The sequence below is a fragment of the Branchiostoma floridae genome, chromosome 5 (assembly GCF_000003815.2).
Source record: "Branchiostoma floridae strain S238N-H82 chromosome 5, Bfl_VNyyK, whole genome shotgun sequence".
Classification (NCBI taxonomy): Eukaryota; Metazoa; Chordata; class Leptocardii; order Amphioxiformes; family Branchiostomatidae; genus Branchiostoma; species Branchiostoma floridae.
In genome coordinates, this window is record NC_049983.1 from 20,084,126 (window position 1) to 20,092,915 (window position 8,790).

The 8,790-nt window shown below is 38.9% G+C and overlaps 1 long non-coding RNA gene across 1 annotated transcript in view; it reads right to left on the bottom strand.

Moving 5' to 3' along the window:
* Positions 1-7,815: 7,815 nt before the first annotated feature.
* Positions 7,816-8,790, bottom strand: part of LOC118415107 — a 3,589-nt gene continuing 2,614 nt past the window's right edge. The window contains exon 3 of the long non-coding RNA XR_004831071.1: positions 7,816-8,498. This is a non-coding gene — a long non-coding RNA (uncharacterized LOC118415107). The remainder of the gene's footprint in view (positions 8,499-8,790) is intronic.

The following is an 8,790-nucleotide window of genomic DNA, read 5'->3' on the forward strand; positions in this document are numbered from 1 at the left end:
TTATCCTTGGTGCTTAACTTATATTTTCATTGATTACCATCTTAGTGACTTCACATTTCTCCTGTCCGTGGAACTGAACCTACATTTACATTGACACTGGTTATTCCCCTACTGACATCACACCAGTCCTGTTTCCAGTGCTGAGCTCAATACTAACTTATGTTCCGTTTTTGACACAGACCTGAATGAGTGTGCCTCGAACCCATGCCAACATGGACGGTGTGTGAACAAAGATGGCGGCTTCAAATGTATCTGTGACCCTGGAAGGACTGGACGAAACTGTGAGGAAGGTGAGTTCTTTTTGTATATCAGTACCATACACCTAATGTTATGTGCTGTAGATGCTAGACAATTTGTTCCATTCTATGATCCTGTCGCTGGTGATGAACGTACATTCATCAACTTCCCACTGGTCCTGTGCTTGGTGCTGAATTGATCATCCTTATACTGAGTTCACACTATTTTGGCACTTGTGCTGAAGTTGCATAAACAGTGATCAACCCTACTAACTTCGCAGTGGTCCTATTCCTGGTGCTGAACTCACATTCACACTGATTATCCTCCTCCTAACTTGACTGCGGTCCTGTCCCTGGTGCTGAACTCACATTCATCAACTTCACACTGGCCCTGTCCTTCGTGCTGAACTCAAATTCACACTGATTATCCTTCTACTATCTTCAAACTGGCCCTGTCCCTGGTGCTGAACTCACATTCACACTGATCGCCCCTACTAACTTCAATGTGGTCCTGTCCCTGCTGCTGAACTTATAAACACACTAATTATCTTCCTGGGGACTTCACTCTAGTCCTGTCCATGGAAATGAGCCTGCATTTACATTAATTATTCTTCTAATTACTTACATTTAGACTGATATTGCCCCTTCTAACTTCATACTGGTTCTGTCCCTTGCACGGGACTTCCCTTAACACTGATTATCCTTCAAATGATTCACATTCACACTAGTTATTCCTCTACAGACATCACAAGGGTCCTGTCTCCAGTTCTGAGCACAATAATAAATTATGTTCCATTTTGACACAGACCTGAATGAGTGTGCCTCGAACCCATGCCAACATGGACGCTGTGTGAACCAAGATGGCGTCTACAAATGTACCTGTGTCCCTGGATGGACTGGACAGAACTGTCAGCAAGGTGAGTGTTTTGGTATAGCAGGAAAAGTTTCAACTTTCAACTTTACATTTCAACTTTGTATGTCATTAGGTCAATAATCTTAGACTAATAAAGGAAAGAAATGTCGTGTTGTGGACTTAGCCTTCAAGAATATCCTTCATCTCATTCTACTATCGTTTGTTCCAGCGAAGCCATGCCGTCCTGAGTGGAGTGGATATAAGAGCCACTGCTACAAGCTGATGTCGGACAAAACCAAGTGGGAAAAGGCGAACTCAAAGTGTAAACAGCAAGGTGCAAATCTGGCCTCTATCACAAGCCGTGAGGAGGCCAACTTCATCAACAGTATCATCGTTGGCGGTGGGTAATACACAAAGCTCATTATCATCATAGACTCCAATTAGACTCAAAACTCTGTTCCAACACAAAATTGTATTAAGCTTTTGACCGTCCTTCTGCAGTGGTCGTCAAAATCTAATTGACCAAACAATCAACAAATTATGAAGGACAGGATGGATATCCTGTCTCAAGTTAGTCAAATGAAACTGGTCAAAGAAACACTCCCTTTATAAGGCCGGCCGTGATATTATTAACAACGAACAAGTGGTTACATTTTTTTTGGCTAGCAGTTGAAACAGCGCACCAGGCTGGTAACCTTTGTTTATGTGTGTAAATTTCGCTTTTCACGATATTCCAGATATCTAATTGATTTAGATTACAATTAAAGAACATTGAAATGTCCTGGAAGAATATGTTATGATGCCCTGCCTTTACTCCTTTGTATGCGTGGACATAAGGCCTCGCCGGTTATCATAACCATCAAAATATATAAAATATATATGATATGATATGATATGATATGATATATATGATATATATGACATATATGATATATATGATATATATGATATATATGATATATATGATATATATGATATATATGATATATATGATATATATCATATATATCATATATATCATATATTAGATATATATATATATATATATATATATATATATATATATATATATATATATATCAAATATCATATATATCAAATATATATCAAATCTGTGCAGGCAAAATTGTATGAATTCCAGTCAAATCATCTTAGTTAAAGATAATTTTGTCACTTTATGCACGATCCCGTGTAGTGAATAGTGCATGGTAATCATTATGACATATTACATAAAGGTTGCAATTTTGTTCAGTGGCCTGTGACAATAGACATGCTTTAATTGATTACAGCTCCTGTTGGAAAATGGGACACTGCTTTAGTCTGGTTTGGACTGAATCGCAATGCCAAGGACAAAACGTTCCGTCAGTTTACCGATGGGTCAAAGGTCACCTACACGAACTGGGAGCCGGGAGAACCTAACAACAATCACCATTTATGGGGATTGTGGGGGCCACAGGACTGCGTCGCTATGTACTCAAAGGTGAGTACTCGAATTTTCTGCGATTACATGTTTAAGGTTTAATAGAGTAAAATAATCATGATAATAACTTTAGCAAAAATTTAAGACGATAGATTACAAATGAGTCAAGATATTAAGAAATGATATACAAGAAGAATGAAAGGCATATGTAAATTAAAGGTGAAAAACCAGCTATTCCAGGGCAGCTATTTGTAGGGTTGAGCTTCTTTTCGGCCTGCAATTGCAGACAACAATTTCGCAGATAAACTAGTTTGATGACAAGAAAACATTTCTGTTAGATTTTGGGGATTACTTTTTTCAGGATAGTTATGTGGACTGGAATTTGTCCGAACAGTATTTATATGAATCTTCGTCATCAGGCAGTTTTCGTACCTGCCCTTTTCTATTTCTAATGAGCTCTTACTCTCATTTCAGATCAAGTTGATCTTGACTCAAAGTCCGCATTATGTAGATAGCTTTCCATAAGGGAATCTGATTCAAGACTTTTATACAATATTAGCGCAGCATTTCATTGTAAACCATTTAATACACTTTTTGGGGTGATCGAGTAGAAAACAGTAAAGTAAGGTACAAAAGTCCAACGACTAGAACAGTATGTATTTTGAAAAGTATTTGCTCTGTAATGCGATAAAGTTGACAACGGTACAGCCAAAATGTATGTTGCTTTATAGTCTGTTTTTTTTCCACCAGGATGGAGATGCCGGCATGTTCTTCCGTGATGAACAGGTGAAAAGGGGACAGTGGAATGACGATCAGTGTTACCATTGCTTTCCCTTCATTTGCAAGCATCCCAAATGACACTAATCCAGTCTTACTGTGAGAGAAACAAATACATCCTTGTATCTCTAAACATGGCTCTATCTACCGAATAAATCACCGGGCGAGCGGAGCATTATGTCACTGTAAACACATAGGGAATAGTGGTACATTCATGTTATTATCATGCAGCCAATTCAAAGTGATATTACTGACAAGTTGAAATCCATCATTCCCTCAAGTGCGCATTCTATGCTTCTTGGCCGATCATAAATGCATTACTTTTGCTTTCATTAACCAATGGGAATGGAGACGTCTGATTGGTCCATGTAACCACGACCTTGGATAGCACTTGTTATCTTTTTGTAACAATCATGAGTTGTTTTCTTATTTTAATAGGAGAATAGTCCTGGTTACAAGTTTGTGACCGAATACACTGCACAAGAATATCAATAGTATTTAAAGTTTGAAGACTAGAAGGTTTTTCTTTTACTCTCTGTATTCCTTGCTAGTTTGGAAGGAGTTTTGAATAGACCTGTGGGTCAGTAAAGATTTCTAAACGTTATTTGAACGCCTGACTAACAGACATCACGTTGCAATGGATAGATTCTCGTAGAGCCGAGATGTGAATGAAAGAAAACAATGTTTAAACGGTTGGGATATAATTTGCAAGATGATAGTTGGCAGCTCAGAATGCAGAGTTACACTCATTTGAACCTAGTTGTCACTGTTATGGTTGTTTTACGTACCGATCGGAGTGAAATATGACATTGTGTGTGACAATCATTTGATCAGATCATTCGAACTACAGGAAAGACAAGTTGCAACAAAAAAGATCTTGAGAAAGATTGCATCATGTTTTACTCATCTTACTTAACTTGACTTTAGTGCAGAGAAATGTGGTATGCAATGAAAATTGTACCTGTATAGTTAACATTGCCGTTTGCCTTTTTCTAGTGAAATGCAATGGTAATGACGCATCAGTGAAAAGTGTATCATAGTGAATATCCGATGTATTCATTGAGAGGTCAGATGCATTGATTAGTCGTTCTGAATGATTTTTCTATGTACATGCTATATGTACGCACGCGCGCGCTCGCTTGTTTGTGTGTCAGTGTGTGTGTGTGTACCAGTATGTGTGCGCACGCGTGCGTGTGTGAGGGGCGGTGTATACATGATATAAATTATTGGAAATATACAATCATTATGTCAGTAAAGATTCCCCAAATGTTATATAGTAGCCGACAAACTTGAATTGTGTTGTAATTCTTAGATGCTAAGATTTGGATAGATCTGAATGAAAGCAAACAATATTTTAACGGTAAACCTGACAATGGTTTTCTGTGTACTCTGACGACTGAGAAAGATGTCATCTACACACTCATATGATAACATTTGAAATAAAAACCTAGTTGTCACTACCATGGTTTTCCTTACGTAGCAATCAGAGTAAAATAGATGCTAATGACGTAATGGAAACATTCAACGACAATTATGTCATCAAGGTTTGATCGCAGATTATTGTACGGAAGGAATGGTTGTATCAAGAACGATTACTTAGTACTTATATCACTTTACTTATTAACGGTGCACACCCCAGTTTATTTGGGGTCTCAATACGAGGCTGCGCAACATTAAGTCTAGCGACTGTCTCTTCCAGGAAATACTTCTGAAGCAGAAAAGCCGTGGATGGAAATGAAGGATATCCCTCAAACTTTAAGACAACCGAGTTTCAGTTTCTTCAACCTCCCTAGTTTTCGTAATTTGTTGGGCAGAAAACTTTTTCACGTAAAAAACTATAACAGTATCATGGTATTCCCTACATTGTGCATGCACATATTCCTACCGATTTGAATAAAGCTGCCTTGGGCAATTGAAGGCCCCAAAGTAGGATACGAATAAACAACCTGACTCACGTAAAACACAGCAATCAAATCTCAAACCCGTCTGCTAAAGATGAAAGTAATGCAGTAGTTTGATCAACTCGCTCGCTTTAAGTCCGTTCGCAAATACCAAATGTGAAATACCTGTACTATGCCTTTCTTCTGCAGACTAGTCTACACACAGGGTTTTTTTTTACTCAAAGGACATCAAACTTTTAGTCTCGTAGGTCGTGTAGCCTACTCAATATCTGACTCTGTCACACTGGCACGTCGTTTTCTAAGTCCATATGACTTCTAGCACCCAACAGGTCATTGATTCAGCTAAATCCACCGCCTCCTTGTCTGTACCTCTCTCTGTGGTATAAGTCCGTTCGCAAATACCAAATGTGAAATCTGCACCATGCCTTTCTTTTCCTAACTAGTCTACGCATGTTTTTTGTCTGAAAGGAATCAAACCTTTGGTTTTGCAGGTCGTGTGGTCTGCTCAATATCTGACTAGTCCCTGGGACTTCTAGCATACAACAGGTATTCTCGTGGATTTAGGTGGATTTATGCAGGTGTACCTAGCTAAATACACCGCCTCCTTGTCTATTCCTCTCTCTGTGGTATGAGCCTTCAAGTCTGATATCGCTATCTGCCATGTCATGACGAAGTCAGGTTTCTGGTCAGCAGAAAGTGGGTACTAGACATCTCGTCTCGTCTGCCTTTGGTCTAGGCCCCTAGCACTCGATGTGAGCTATATTCTGTAAACCAAAAGAACGAAAACCTGGCCCAAGATTGGTATTACATCGTAGTGTCCTGTTAGGTGTATAGATGGTTTCCATTGTGTGAATTCAGCAGGTATGCCGTAAAATCACAATGTCGCATTCCGACGTCCTCTGCGTTATATGCAACGCTGCAACGTGTCTTATATACATACGTTCAGAGTATATAAAAGAGAGATATAGACACCACACAAATCCACATCATATAGGGACAACATTTGTGTACTTTGATCTACCTTGTGTACAGTCACAGTAAAGCTAGCGTTGAATATTCATAACTTAGATTCAATACGACTGGAAAGGAGAATCCTCTAACCGACACTGGGTCAATCTTTCATTTTTTTCACACTTTCCAGTTTGATAAATACTTTTAAGAGATTTATTGATGATAATGAATCGGTCCGAGTTTTGAAAAGGCACTTGAAAACCTCCAAATACTATAGATCACTAATATAGAAAAACATTTCCTATGGTGTTTAATTCGAGGGACGCTACATAGACAACAACCGAAGTTGAGTAAACAGGCGCACCTTTCTTTAAAGGTTAGGCCAACACAAGAGTTAAAGTAATAAAAAAAACAGCAATCAAATCAAATCCGTCTGGAAAAATGAGAGTCGTGTGGTAATTTCATAAAACTGCTTTCTTGTTCTTTGAATATCACCCTGTTCTTTCAAGTACACTGTTTCTTTTGTTTTATGCATAGAGATTTTGCTGTTCAACTTTTTTTTTCAGTTTTACTGGCAGTTCTAGCATAGTGTCTCTATGCAAACAGACATACAAATGTCCTTTTAAATGTCTTAATCCAAACTCACCCATTTAGTTAAGAACTGGTACACTATGCAGACAACTTGTGTGATGCATGTATTTTAAGCTATATATCGTCAGAAATAAGAATTTGCCTAAAGTCACCCATTCTTTATACAGATTGGTCTCCATTTAGCTTATGGGTGTGTAATTGGTCACGTGGTTTTAGATTAGTCTCATTTTGTTTTTCCAAGCACATGGGATCCTGATGCTTATGTACGAGTCAGGCATAAGATCTTAAGAACGGGGCGCACACAGCGAGCACGACGTTAGACAGTGGCTCTTACATGGAGGCAGGATTCGAATGACTCCATAAGGTATTTCTTATTTATTGTTTTGCTTCTTCCCATTTCCCTTAATTGTGAGTAAAATGTGTTTCATCAGCCATGAAAACGAGCCTTAGTCTTTATTTTGCTTAGCCCCTTTATACAAATATTATGAATTTGATATGTTTTCCTCGATTTTGTAGCCCATAATAAAACCAAGAGGTTCGAATCCGTTGATATGCCACCGATCTTGTGCTCTTGATAAAGACACCTTACAGGACTTTGCTGCCTTTATTCAGGTGGAAATGGGTACCTGAATTCTAGATTCGGTTAGGACCGTCTCTCGGATACGGCGTTAAGTTATAATTAAACACGTTAAATGGAGGTCCAGTGTTTGAGGAGAGCCACACATCTAGAACCCACCACACAAAAAAAGTTGGGTCCTTCCGGTGTGAGTGGTTCAAAACTTACCGTCCTATGGTTCAAAACCTACCATCCTATGGTTCAAAACCTACCATCCTATGGTTCAAAACCTACCATCCTATGGTTCAAAACCTACCATCCTATGGTTCAAAACCTACCATCCTATGGTTCAAAACCTACCATCCTATGGTTAAAAACCTACCGTCCTATGGCTGCGAATTTCTATCCGTATTTCGGTTGGTCACAGAAGCTAGTCAGACACTACTTGTAGACGTTGTAGATTATACTTTAAATGGAACTACTTGGTATAACGTCGCTGTTGTCTCAAACAACGCAATTCATTTCTTCTTTTTGGCGACGCCTCAGGGGCGGAGCCGTTCTTATAGTACTGCGATTAAGTTGCCAGGAATTCTAAATATTCCACGCACGCATTCCCAGGGGAATTCGTTTTTGACAAGAACTTGCGGGACGGGCGTTTGCATGTAACATTGAGGAACTGTAAGTTGCTTCTTTGGGCAGTTTTTATACACCATTGCAGCTTTTAAAAGATATTTCAAATGAGCTTTCTGGAGACTAAAGAAAAACGTGTCACATGTTTCTTGATGTATTTGGTAACTTATAACTTCTTACAGTGAAGAATGATAAGTTTGGACATGTAGCTGATACAGTTTGTTTAGATGTCACTTTATAGACTATGACTGACGCATCGATGATAAAGAAAGTACGCGAAGATAAAACTCACCGTACATTGGACTTTTTAAGGCAGACTTCTTTGACTACATGATGCTGTCCTTTATTTTGCGTATTCTTACTGTGTGATAGAAGTGTTGTTTTGTTGGAGGGTTTTATGTTTTATTTGTGTGTTTTGTATCATGTGTTTTCGGGTGACCTTTGCCACTTTTTACTCTATTGGTTTCTTTTCCTTTCTTGCTTTTTTGTTTGTTTTCCTGGGTGATATCGCCACACGCCCAAGCGTTTCCGTGACCGGGGTCCAGTGAATTCTGTTTGCGGCCAGAGTCATGGAGAAGTTGACCTGCGGGTACAAAGAGACAAAATGACATAAATATAACAATGCCTTGAACGGATTCTCTGTTACAAAATGTACTGTGTAGGTATACCCTTCCTCTGTATAAACAGAGTCTTATTTTAGAGTACGTTTACAAAATGCAAAGGACCGCAATGTAAAATGAAAGCTGATAGATGCTCCGTAAATAGTTTCATCAGGTTGTAGATCAATCGAACAGAGTCTTCTTCGTTCACACCTTCGTTCGAGTCCTGGACTTCCAGCAGCAGCAGCTGCCTGCGTCTGCCAGGTTGGGGGGATA